Source organism: Anguilla rostrata, chromosome 8 (genome assembly GCF_018555375.3).
Source record: "Anguilla rostrata isolate EN2019 chromosome 8, ASM1855537v3, whole genome shotgun sequence".
In the NCBI taxonomy this organism is placed as follows: domain Eukaryota; kingdom Metazoa; phylum Chordata; class Actinopteri; order Anguilliformes; family Anguillidae; genus Anguilla; species Anguilla rostrata.
In genome coordinates, this window is record NC_057940.1 from 51,097,030 (window position 1) to 51,110,759 (window position 13,730).

At 50.1% G+C, this 13,730-nt stretch overlaps 1 pseudogene; it reads left to right on the top strand.

Annotated features, from left to right (window-relative positions):
- Nucleotides 1-518: 518 nt before the first annotated feature.
- Nucleotides 519-13,730, top strand: part of LOC135261911 (small conductance calcium-activated potassium channel protein 2-like) — a 52,473-nt pseudogene continuing 39,261 nt past the window's right edge.

Consider the following 13,730-nt stretch of genomic DNA (forward strand, 5'->3'; position numbering starts at 1 on the left):
CCTCAACCATCAGTAACAACTGGGATACTATATACATACAGGCAATCAGCAAGCAAACCAGCAACTAAAGTCTGCTACTGCCACAGTTTTCTTCGGATCTTATATTCACCCTACAGTGCACGAGCGAACCATTGGCCATATTAAAATGCAACGCGCACGTATACAAATGCACAAATAAGCATACCTGTTTAATATACATTCCACAACAATAATTAAATAAGGTTCAGTTTGACTACATGATACTTGGCGGCGCTGCCAAGACACGAGTGATTCAAACAGCTGCCACAATGACAAGTTTTAAAATCACAAAATCATTATAGCAAGTTCCCCGTGGCTTGTGTTGTAAAAACGGTCTGACGACGGGTGACCGGTGGACGCAATATCTGCTAAACACAAATTTAATCGTTTTTCATTTTTATTTCTCTTCCCGTGGTTTGGCCAATGAGAAATACACGAGGGAGGAGCCAGCCAGCGGAGAGACAGAGAGAGAGAGAGAGAGAGAGAGAGAGAGAGGGAGGGAGGGAGAGAGAAGTTGAGAGTCGAAGGAGTACGGACGTTGCTTTCGAAGGGGCAGGGAAAGACAGTGAGTGAACGGAAGCATTATAGGCTAGCTGTGAATAAAAATTTTGATTAAAAAAAAAAAAGATTTATATGGAAATGCCTTGCCTTTTTTGATTTTCCATATAACATAAGCTAACCAGCGTGTGTTGTATTGCTAATAAAAACAATATTGCAAACTCTAATTTTATGACATCGGTGCTTAATAGTGAAATTACTCTTGTCAAATGAATTATTTTGCAGCGGCAACAAGACAGATTTCTGCAACGGTGGGATACAAATCTGAATTACCCGGCAGCTTTAAAGAGAAAAGGGAAAACAATATCGGTTATTGCGAAACAGTAACAACGAAACAAAACCAAACACGACTTGGCGAAGATGAACGGTTAAAAAGAAAAATAGCACCATAAGGAAAGACCGTCTGCCAAAAGAGGAAAAGAAACGAAGACCAATGTGATCGCGACAACATGAAAAAGAAAAAGTGAGGAGGAATATTTTCGTTCAACGTTTGAATCAACAACTGGACGAGAGAGCAACGGAGAGGAGAGGTAGGAGATGGGAGGAGAGAGAAAAGAACAGAAACATACAGGTGCCTGGAGTTAATGGGGGAAATGTCTGCTTTTAGCAAAAAAAATAGAGTGAGTGTGTGTGGGAAATGGATGAATATTAATGAAATGGACATTTATGATGACCATAGGGCATAAGGTGATAAAATGTCAGCAAATACATTTTATTAGATTAGATTTTACACTCCATAATTTCAAACAGGAAGTGTCATACTGGAATGATCTTTGTGTGACTCACAGAATACCAGTCCTCGGAAAGATTTGAACGTCACATCTATTGAATAGAAGCCAGATCTGTTTGATCATTTCAATAATATTCAAAATATTCCCAGAGAATTTGCCTGCTTGGCTAGAGAGCACAAAAGAGCATTATATTGTGGTGCGCTTGAGATTGGGGAGTGTACACAAAATGAAGGACAGTGAGATATTGGCAAGGGGACTGGGGGTGATTGGGGTTGACTCCAGTTGTCAGGGGCAAAGGCATGAACTTAGATAGAACCGCGTGTAGCATCTAGACTTTTCCGTAGAGATCTATCACGTCTCATCCTCCGCTTCCTTACCGATTCAGGCTTACCCCTCCTCTCCTCGTCCCTCTAATCCATTCTCAACTCTCTCCATCTACCCGCTCTCCTCCCCTTCTTCCTCTCCAGTCCCTTCTTTTCATTCGGCAATTGTTATGACCTCCCTCCCTCGTTACACCTCAGCCTCTTGTCTCCACTCACCCTTTCTCTCTCTCTCTTTCTCTCTCTCTCTCTCTCTCTCTGTCTCTCTCTCTCTCTCTCTGTCTGTCTCTCTCTCTCTCGTTTTCCAGCCTCTTCGAGACGCAGCAACCTGGAGCGCCTCACTTTGTCATGGAGAACCCCACTTCTCTGAGCTTGGCTTTGCTGGGCGGCGGTGAGGAAGAGGACCAGCGCGCACCCCCTCCCCTGAGTGGTCTCCCCCTCCCGCCCACCGCCTCCAACCACGCCGGGGCGAACCACTCCAACCACACGGGGGTGTCCGGCGTCGAGCGGCTCAACGGCACCCCTTCGCCGACCGGGCCCTGCCTCCCCCCGGCCGGCCTCCCTCGGCTCCCGCTGGTGTCGGTGCAGCAGGCGCCCCCCTCCATCCCAAACGCGCTGTGCCCCAGCAGCACCCCCCTCTCCTCCTGCCTGGGAAGCCAGCACAGCCTGAGCGGGGAGAACTCCCCCGCCTACAACGCCCTCTTCTACTCCTCCCACACGCCCTGCTCCGACAGGGAGCGGGACAGGGAGAGGGGCGAGCGGGGGTGCAAGCACCGGCAGGCCAGCCCCCTGGTGCACCGGCGGGACAGCAACCCCTTCACCGAAATCGCCATGAGCTCGTACAAGTACACGGGCAGCGTGGTGAAGCCTCTGAGCCGGCTGAGCTCGTCCCGGCGGAACCTCATCGAGTCGGACAGCGGGAGCGACACGCGGGACGGCGGGACGGGCGGGACGGGCGGGACCGGGACCGGGACCGGGACCGGGAGACGCAGGGCGGGCCGCCGCCGGAGCCCCCCGAAATCGTCATCTCCTCCAAGCCCGACTCGCCCCACCGGCCGGACCCGGAGTCCACCGCCAACCAGGCGGCCGCCTGCCACCAGAACCACACCCTGTCCGGGAGCCGCGCCACCCTGGGGGGCTCCGGGGGGGGCGTCGGGGGCAGCAGGGCCAATAACCTCGCGGGCGGGGGCGGGGCCGGGGGCGGGGGCGGGCCGGGGGGCGGAGCGGGCGGTGCAGGAGGAGTAGGAGGCAGGGGTGCCCACAAGGCCACCAAACGGAAGAACCAGAACATCGGCTACAAGCTGGGCCACCGGAGGGCGCTGTTCGAGAAGAGGAAGAGGCTGAGCGACTACGCGCTCATCTTCGGCATGTTCGGCATCGTGGTCATGGTCATCGAGACGGAGCTCTCCTGGGGCGTCTACACCAAGGTGAGAAGGGGGGGCGGGGCGGGGTAGCAGGAAGGGAGACAGGAAAGAGGAAGAGTGGGTGGTCTTCATTTAGAACGGGCTTGCTGGGGGTTCTGCATGCTTCAAACAAACTGGGTCGCACGACGTCTTGTCCGACCGTGCTGGACGGTGCTATTGCTCGTGCCTGACTAGAATGCGTGCCCAACTAAGTAGCTAAACTGGATTGTGGGCCGAAAACCTGTCCGTCATAGAGAGGGGGCGGGGTTATAAGAGGAAGTAGTCATACCACCATTGGAGTATTTGCAGACCACCTGAAACCCTGCCCCTTGCGCAGCTGCCCAGTCACTGCAGAAAGCCGGCATGGACTTCAAAATGTTGGTTTCCTAAAGTTACGAAAACGGTCAGACACATCCCCCACCCCCTTGCCAAATCTGACTGTCGGAAAGGAGCTCTCCGACGCTATTGGTTGATTCGAACGAAAGTTCGTTTGAAGCGTGCGGAAGCCTTTACAGCTCCCCGCGGCTCGGAGGTTAGCAGATGGGAAACGGATGGTCCAGCATTCTGTGCGGTACCTGGACAGCACTTCTCAGTGCAGCTGGAGTGAGGGTCATTGTCATTGGTAACGACGTATTGTGAGGTCAGAGGTATTGATCAGGGCTCTATGATGGCTAATGGTTAATGAGTTTGTACTGCTTCAGAACCTGAAGGAATGGAGGGGGCTGGTTTTTGCTGGGGTTTTTTTTTGCGTGATGGTGAAACAAAATTACCAGTTGTCTGCAAGTAAGAGGGTGGGCATGCAGTAGAGAAGCTTCTGGTGAGGTGCATGTTTGTGTGTATGTGTGTGTGCATGTGTTTGGGTGTGCATGTGTGTCTGTGTGTGTGTGTGTGTGCATAGGTGTGTGGTGTGTGTGTGTGTGTGTGCTCTGTGTTTGGTGCATGTGTCTGTGTGTGTGTATGTGTGTGTGTGTGTGTGTGTGTGTGGCCTCAGGGTTGAGCTTACTCTCTCTCTCTCTCTGCTTTCCCTCTGAACACCATTTCTCAATTTAGTGATGCTTTCTTTGAAGGGGTATGCATAAGACCTGAAGCACTACATGACATAAACATTCATTACTGTTCATTAAAATGTACATTTATTCCAGTTCACACGAGACATTGAAGTCCAGTACGCCATTTTCCATTACGCTGGTTGACAGAATCCATTGTAAGCAGCGTGGTTTATTATTCATGAAACTGACAGCTATCAGAATCGAGTGTTTTTGCACTGAAATCGTGTGCGCTGTTCTAAACGATTTCATAATTTAGTCTTGTTGATGAGGGCTCTCAGAACACTGGAAAGCTCAGCAGAAGATTTCACAGCCTGTGAACTTTGAGTCGTTCTGAGTTCATTGTTCACATCACACGAATAAGCACTGGAGACTAAACGCTTCACGGATATGAACGCTAGTACAACGTCCAACCGCAAAACATCGAGACCTTGTTTGAAAGGTATGGCCCTAAACTAAAATGGTCGTATCTTGCTCGCAGCCCTGCTCCTGCGTCCCTATGTCCGTCCCTTGCCGCTCGGTACGGATAACGCTCGTCGACCGACGTGTCACCTCTCCGACTCATAACGCTACCCCACGTCAGAATTTGTCCTGGTAAATCCGCCTTGATATAAAGTGTTTTTTTTTTCGGTTGAAAGAAGAGCTTTCGCCCCCGCCCAAACCCGACGAGAAGCAATCCAGCCGCAATCCCGCCGCCCGAGCCTAATCCCCCCTCGGCAATTTTCCAGGTCGCGCCCGCGCGGCGCGGACGCCGCCTGACGTCTGCTCCTCTCGCTCCCCGCGTTTTTGCGGCTCCCGTCTGGAGCGGAGATTTCCCTGCTTCCTGATCTCTCCCGCGCCGCCGACGACGTCGCGGTCTCCTCCAGGGGCCGAGGCGGGGCGAGCCGCGCCCCTCCTCCGAGGGAAACGAAGTCGGCCGTCGGCTCGGTCGTCGCGGAAACGAGCGGCCGGTGGGGGGGCACGCGTGTGGCGTTCAAAAAAAACGTGATGAGGCTCGAAGGAGAACGAGGTTCCAAAAATGTTTAAATGGAAAGTGGGGGGTTACACCTACGGTGAGCGCTAACAGCAAAATGCAACACGTTTTGACACAGTGAAAGTCTGTGATGTCACCCCCCCTCTCTCTCTCACACACACACACACACACACACACACACCGCTCTACTTATTCATTATTCCAGTGGCTGGCAAAAAGTGTAGATGCTGGAAAAGAGTGAGTGAAGTGCACAGACAAACTTAAATCCATCAGAGGCTGCATTCTTTATTTAAAAGGCCCATCAGTCTATTAAGTATATTATTTTACAAAAATGATATAGAGCATCTTAATTGAACATAATTGAATGGTAAGATATATGACGGAGTTTATGTGTTTGTTGCTATATTTTTATTAGGAATAATTATTATCTACAACGATGGCTACTCTTCCGGTTTAAAGAAAGTAGTTTACCTATGACAACATGCTAATGTCATAGATTTGAGCTTAGAGTAGATAATCCAAATTTGTAACTGTCAAAATATAAGAAAACAGTAAAAAAAAATAGTTGATGAGACTCTGCAATGCATAAAAAGGAGACTTAAAATGAGAGACGGTTCTGTGAGAGTCTTGAAGAAACATCATGGAGTCTGCGTGTCACATTTTAAGAATGAAGGTATTGTGATGCCAGATTTAGTTTGACATTGCTTGCATTGCTGAAAAAAAAAATTGCGCGAATGACCATCCACAATTCAAACACCAAAAACGTCGAATCTCAGGTCCTGCAGCATTCCTCGTTATCTAAAGACCACGTCCAAGGGACATCCAGGAACCCGGATAAACGTCCGTGCTGCCTGCCCCGCATTTGCGCTAACTTTCCTGACGTTTCCCGGGAACATTCCCAAAAAACCTTATTAGCCGAGTGAAGGGAACCTCTAAGGCAAACGCGCAAAGTTGATTGTAAAGCGGCAATCAGCACCCTCTCCAGGAGTAACTGACACCTCCTCGTCTCAGGTGTAACGAATCTGAACGCGTCTTGTTGTGAAAGCAGGAACGCCCGACGGTAAATAGCGAGGTAGGCCTGCGCGTGTTGATTGGGACCTGGCTACAGCCTAAACATTTTCCAGGAAGAGAATACTGTGGGTCCTTTGAGTGTAAATTGGCGGTGGAAATTACATGAGCAGGTAATTGCAGGAGACGGCAAAAGTGTGTGTCGCGTATGCGTGTCCAGGTGTATTTCAGTGTGTGTGTGTGTGTGATTGAAGTCATTTGAAACTCTTTGATTGAGTTCTGCATAGAAAAGATAAGCACCGTACTTATGACAGACTTTGATCATTTTGTAGTTCAGAGCCAGGGTAAAGGGGGGGGGGGGGGTGGGTTGCTATATAGTCTGCAGGGAAATAGGGCGCCCTGTGACATTTGCCCGTGGAAATCCGGCTTTGAGGAGTTCTGCGGTTGTCGATAGCGACGCATTGATCCGCGCGCCGCGGCAGCTCGCCGCCACGAACTTTTCCTGGCTTTCCCACGGAATTCCTCCAGCGGTAAGCGGGGCGGTCGGCACGCGGTTAAGTTCAACAGGAGCGCTGCGGGTCACGCCTCTCTCACGATTTTCTTGAACGGCGTCCGATGTCTGCTGCGCTGTCTTCAAATATTCCCCTGAGCACCAGCAAAAAAAAGTTACGGTATTTACATTTTTGGCTGGACCGCAACAGAGGGGCCGGCCCTATAAACACGCATGTCTGTGACTGAGTGACTGAGTGAGTGAGTGATGAAGTTACACTGCACATGTCTGTGACTGAGTGACTGAGTGAGTGATGAAGTTACACTGCGCATGTCTGTGACTGAGTGACTGAGTGAGTGATGAAGTTACACTGCGCATGTCTGTGACTGAGTGACTGAGTGACTGAGTGAGTGATGAAGTTACACTGCGCATGTCTGTGACTGAGTGACTGAGTGATGAAGTTACACTGCGCATGTCTGTGACTGAGTGACTGAGTGATGAAGTTACACTGCGCATGTCTGTGACTGAGTGACTGAGTGACTGAGTGATGAAGTTACACTGCGCATGTCTGTGACTGAGTGACTGAGTGATGAAGTTACACTGCGCATGTCTGTGACTGAGTGACTGAGTGATGAAGTTACACCATTGGTCGGCCGGTTCGGTCCAGCCCTATGCTAGGTTTTGGTCTGGTCTTGTTGGACGTAAAACAAGTATCCTGGGTGACAAAAACAGTGAAGATTTTTTTTTTTTTTTAATGTAACTTTTTTTTATTGAATGTCCCTTGTAGTGTAGGTTTCAGCACGGCAGAATATACGGTTCTGGAGATTTGGACCAGAGACTCATGTCCCCTAAGAATTGCCGGGTCTTGGAAGGTTATGCTCATGACGGGTAACGTTGGTAGTTCATTAGAGCAGATCTTTTTGGTCATTTGGGGAAACTTCAGAAATTTAGAGAATAGATGCACAATTTCTAACTCTTCGGGTTGAATTCTGTCAGTCGAACAAGGGGGCATGAATGGAAATTAGCAAAAGGTAAATTCCGCACAGACACTAGGACGTATTTCTTCACACAGGGAGTAGTCGCTGTGTGGACTAGCTTACCAGGTCATGTAGTAGAGGCAGAAAATCTGGGGGATTTCAAGACCAGGCTTGATATAATACTGGATACTGTCTAATTTGTAGGGAAACGGTGAGCACTGGGTGCACTTTAGTGATTGGAAAATGGCGAGCATTGTTGAGCTGAATGGCCTGTTCTCATCATTATGTTATGTTATGTTATGTTATGTTATGGATGATTTTAATCCTAAATACAGACATTTGTCCAAACACCAGGAGATGCCTCATCACTAATGACTTGTGTCCTTCATGAACACCAGATGGTGCTTGAGTAGTGTGTTTGTATCTGTGGTGAGTTGGGTCATGTACGTATATGTCCGAGTGTACACAGTTCATCTGTGTACCTGGTTGTTTAGCGTATTGTTGGGTTGCAACTGTGTATTTGTGTTGAGTCAGTATTGGTGCACATCACACGCATGTCAGTGCATGTTTCTCTGTGATAATATGCATCTGTGCATGTGTGTGTGTGCGCATGTGTGTGTGTGTTTGTCAGCATGTAACTCTGTGTACACAGTGTGCATATGTGGTGTCAGTGTGTGTTTGTCAGGGCTGGCCTATAGCTGTATATTAGTGTTAGTCTATATGTGTGTTTGTGAGTGTATAGCTGTATGTGTGTTGGTGTGTATGTTAGTGTTTGTGAGTGTATAGCTGTATGTGTGTTGGTGTGTATGTGTGTTTGTGAATGTATAGCTGTGTGTTTTGGTGTGTATGTTAGTGTTTGTGAGTGTATAGCTGTATGTGTGTGTTTGTGAGTGTGTGTGTTGGTGTGTATGTGTGTTTGTGAGTGTGTAGCTGTGCGTCTCTGTGCATCTGTGCACGATATTTACGGCAGGTTCAGCTGCTGTACCTCGGGAGTTCTCTGCTTCAGTCACTCCGATGCCACTCTCACACCCCCTTTCCAAAAATAGAGTGTGTGTGTGTGTGTGTGTATGTTTGTGTGTGTGTGGGTGTGTGTGTGTTTGTGTGTTTGTGTTTGTGTTTGTGTGTGTATGTGTGTGTGTGTGTGTGCATGTGTGTTTGTGTGTGTGTGTGTGTGTATGCATGTGTGTTTGTGTGTGTGTGTGTGTTTGTTTTTGTGTATGTGTATGTGTGTGTGTGTGTGTGTGTGAGTGTGTGACTATATATGCATATCATGCTTCACTGTTAGGTGCCTCTAGTCCAGTCTGACCTCTGTGGGGAGGATGGGACAGCAATGATAGCTTTTGGAACCAAATACAAGGAAATGCTCTTAGCAAAGAGAGAAACCCCAGCAAGGTGGCTGAGCTGCTGTGGTGAAGGAATGGGAGAAGGTTCCGGGCGATTGGCCAGGGAAGGCTGCAAACGGGCCCGTGGGTCTCCTCCTCTTTTTCTGTTCGGGAGAACCCCTCGCCTGAAAAACACCTGAGACACCAGTCGTGTCAGAAGTCGCTGCCAAATTGAATAGAGGATTCTCGCACCTTTCCCAGAATGCATTTTCCCCCCGGTGCCACGTTGGTGGGGTGGGGTCAGAGTGGGTCTGAGAATGTGCAGCTGTCCCACGCTTCACCTGTTGCCCCCCCCCCCCTGACCCCCCCCCCACCCACCCACCTCCACCCCCTGGCATACACCCTCCTTTCATTCAGGGGATTACCATTGGTGGGGTTCCAGGCAAGCCTCCCTCTTCGCGCCTGAGAGGTGACGGTGATGAAAAGCGCAGCCATTGTTTTTTTTTTGTTTTTTTAAATAGACGCGGGTTTTTAAAACGCATCGCACTCGCGCGTGACTGGTCCCCGGGCGGGCCTGTCGCTTACTCAGCTGACATTCCCCGTCCCGGAATCGGAGTCGGAGTCGGAGCCCGGGGCGAATCGGCGTACGCGGCGGGCGCCGATAATTGCGCCGCGGATAATCGCGCTCTCTCCGTTTTCACCTGACGGCGCGCCGCAGCTGGCCGCCCGATTTAAACCGCCGCCCTCGCTCTCTCCTGTCGAGTGCGCCGACGTCGCCGGCGGTCCTGAGCGAGCGCCATTACCGGATGCGGACGGCGTTCCTTTCCCCCTTTCTCTGCGCATCGGGAACCAGGCCGGGCGCCGTCTCGCCCTCCCGGGCGGCCAGGATTCGGCCTAGATCAGCGGTCCCCAACCCTGGTCCTGGAGAGCTACAGGGTCTGCTGGTTCTCATAGTGACTCTGCACTTCATGAATCAATTAGAGCAGTTGAACACACAGTTGACTCAACTCACCTGGTGTCTTGGGTCTCAACTGGGTGCTGATTTTAAGGTGAAAACAAAAAAAACCAGCAGACCCTGTAGCTCTCCAGGACCAGGGTTGGAGACCACTGGCTGTATTAGGATGAACTGTATTAGGAACTACAGTGTATCTATGGTAAAACTTGGGTGGGTGGGGCGGAGTTTTGATGACACGCCACACTACATATATGGGGGTATTCACCATTTTGTCTCGCTCTTATTCCTGTCAAGTTATCTGTGCCTAACCTTTATTGATTACTTGAGAATAATAAACAGCAAGATAGTGCACCGTGATCCATTACTCTCTGTACTTTCATTATCGTTACCTATCTTACCATAACTTACTTATCTCAGTGACAGAGCTCCAACGGAAAGTCTGTTACACGCATTAATAGAAGCGCGGAGAGCGAGCGAAGGAGATGGACAGCGCTCCTGCGGCCGGAGCGCGTTTCGCTAACCGACTCACTTCCAGACGCATTCGCCGCGCTAGTCGGCTAACGCGTAACGGATGCGTGTACGCTGTATAAAATGCATGGGGAGCACACAAGAGAATGTTCGGTGTTAAATCAACTCCCGCAGAGTACATGTGATCCCTATTGAACTCAGCAGGGATCATATGTACTCTGTACGTACTCTGTTAAGAGTTGAATTAACCCTGGACGTTTTACTGTGTACTCTCCATGCATTTTGTATAGCATACGCATTGGCATGCATAACAGATGCCTATGTATAACAGAGCCAATGTGTGTGTTAATATAAATAATAAACGAGTAGGTCGCCTCTGGTCATGGGGAACGTCGTTGCGGTGTTAAAATCTGCAAATCCGTCCCTTTAGCAGTTTCATTTCCACTGCTAATGCCCAGAGATGCGCACTGCCGATAAGACTTATCGCTCGTTAACAGGGGGTTTCAGCCGCCATTTTGGCTCAGATCGGTCAAGATATTTGCGCTAGGTTCCGCCGGCAGCACGTCGCGGTTCTGTTCGTCTGTCTGTCTTTCTTCCGCGTGAACTTTTGACGGACATCGCCCGCGTGATTCCCGCGAACGTTTTTTTTCTTTAAATGTTGGCAAACGGCAATGGCTGGCTGAGGTGGTTTTAGATGTCAGGGGTTTCTGTTTTTTTTTTGGCGCTGGTGTTGATAGACGGGCGGAGGGCGCCGGGATTTCGTGACGAGCTGTGAAATGGCGGCGACAGCCCGGTTCCCTGAAGGCGCCCGTCCGCGGCCCGCGGGGACGTTCCCGCCGCCGCCGCCGCCACCGCCGCTAGTTTTCGGCGAGCCCGGAGCCGTTTCGTCTCCCCTCCTCCCTGGCGGAGGAGGACGGGCGGCTGGACGCGGGACAGATCCCGGGGCGCTGGCCTCGCTGCTCGGCTGAGCGGAGGGATCCGTCTGCCTTCGGTCCTGAGGCTTTCACCGCTGGTCTGTGTGGAACTTTCTAAAGGACTGGGGTTACTGGTGTAGCCAGCAGTGTGTGTGTGTGTGTGTGAGTGTTTGCGTGTGTGTTTGCGTGTGTGCTTGTGTGGGTGTGTGTGCGCATGTAGGTCTAGATCAGGGGTGGCCAACCCCTGGTCCTGGGGAGCCACAGGGTCTGCTGGTTTTTGTTTTCACCTTAAACACAGCAACCACTTAGACTGAAGAAACCAGGTGAGGTGAGTTAACTGTGTAATCAGCTGCTATGATCGATCGATCGAATTGAGTGCAGAGTGAAAACCAATACCAGGAGGCCCTGTGGCTCTCCAGGACCTGGGTTGACCACCCCTGGTCTAGATGTATCTGTGTGTGTGCACGTGTAGGTCTACATGTGTATATGCGTGTGTGTGTGTGTGTGTGTTTGCGTGTGTGTGTGTGTGTGTGTGTGTGTGTGAGTGTTTGCGTGCGTGTTTGCGTGTGTGCTTGTGTGTGTGTGTGTGTGCTTGTGTGTGTGTTTGCGTGTGTGCTTGTGTGTGTGTGTGTGTGCTTGTGTGTATGTGTTTGCGTGTGTGCTTGTGTGGGTGTGTGTGCGCATGTGGGTCTAGATCAGGGGTGGCCAACCCCTGGTCCTGGGGAGCCACAGGGTCTGCTGGTTTTTGTTTTCACCTTAAACACAGCAACCACTTAGACTGAAGAAACCAGGTGAGGTGAGTTAACTGTGTAATCAACTGCTATGATCGATCAATCGAATTGAGTGCAGAGTCAAAACCAATACCAGGTAGTATTACATACCCTGTGGCTCTCCAGGACCTGGGTTGGCCACCCCTGGTCTAGATGTATCTGTGTGTGTGCACGTGTAGGTCTACATGTGTATATGTGTGTGTGTGTGTGTGTGTGTGTGTGTGTAGGTCTAGGTGTGTGTGCGTGTGTGTGTGTGTGTGTTTGCGTGCGTGTGTATATTGTGTAGGTGTATGTGTGTGTGTAGATCTAGGTGTATATGGGTGTGAGTTTAGGTCTGGGTATGTGTGTGTGTGTAGGTCTAGGTGTGTGTGTATAGGTCTAGCTGTGTATATAGCTGTGTATATGTGTGTGTGTCTGCGTGTGTGTGTAAGTCTAGATGTATATATAGCTGTGTATATGTGTGTGTGTCTGCGTGTGTGTGTAAGTCTAGATGTGTATATAGCTGTGTATATGTGTGTGTGGGTGTGTGTGTAAGTCTAGCTGTGTATATATATGTGTGTGTATGTGTGTGCATGTGTGTGTAGGTCTAGCTGTATATAGCTGTGTGTATGTGTGTGTGTGTGTGTGTGTGTGCGTGTAGGTCTAGGTGTGTATGTGTGTGTGTGTGTATGTCTAGGTATATATGTGTGTGTGTGTCTGGATGTGTGTGTGTGTGTGTGTGTCTGGATGTGTGTGTGTGTGTGTGTGTGTGTGTGTGTGTAGGTCCAAGTGTATGTGCGTGTTTATGTGCATGTAGGTCTCATTGTATGTGTGTGTGTAGGTCTAGGTGTATGTGTGTGTGTATGTGCATGTAGGTCTAGGTGTATGTGTGTCTGTATGTGTGTGTAGGTCTAGGTGTGTATGTGTGCTGGGTGTGTGTGTGTGTGTGTACAGGGCTGTGTAATTGTGTGCTGGGTGTGTGTGTGTGTGTGTGTGTGTACAGGGTGTGTAATTGTGTGCTGGGTGTGTGTGTGTGTGTGTGTACAGGGTGTGTAATTGTGTGCTGAGTGTAATGGCGCTTGTCTGCGTGTGTTGAGTGTGTGTGTGTGTGTGTACAGGCTGTGTAATTGTGCGCTGAGTGTAATGGCGCTTGTCTGCGTGTGTTGAGTGTGTGTGTGTGTGCGTGTGTGTGTACAGGGCTGTGTAATTGTGTGCTGAGTGTAATGGCGCTTGTCTGCGTGTGTTGAGTGTGTGAGCTCACCGTCAGTCACGGCTCCTGCGTCCCCGGGGACTGCGCTCTGTGCTGACAGAGAGGAGGCCCAGGGAGACTGAAGAGCCATCCAAACCCATCACAAATAACAGGGTCACACCAACAAAATGTGGGCGCATGTGTGTGTGCGCGAGTGTGTTCTGCCCAAAACTGAGACAGAGAGACATTGGTAGAGTAAGAAAGCAGAGAGGGAGAGGGCAAAAGAGGGAGAGGCAGAGAGGGTGAGAGACGGAGAGAGAGTGTGCGGGTGTGTGCATGTGTGTGACTTAAGGCCGTTGTGAGCACGTACACCATTTATTTTTGGTATTTGTGAGGACGTGTACAGTACGACTGCAGGGTGTGTGGGTGTGCGTAAGCAAGTCTTTGAAGGTGCAAGTGCTTGTGTGTGTTTGTCTGTCTCTCGGTCTGTCTGTCTGCGTTTATTTAAGAAATCAACGAGCACGCAAGTCATATTTGTATTTGCGTGAGTTACGAGTCAGAGGGTCTAAGGGAGTTGTGCATGTGTGTGTGTGTGTCTGCGTGTGTGTG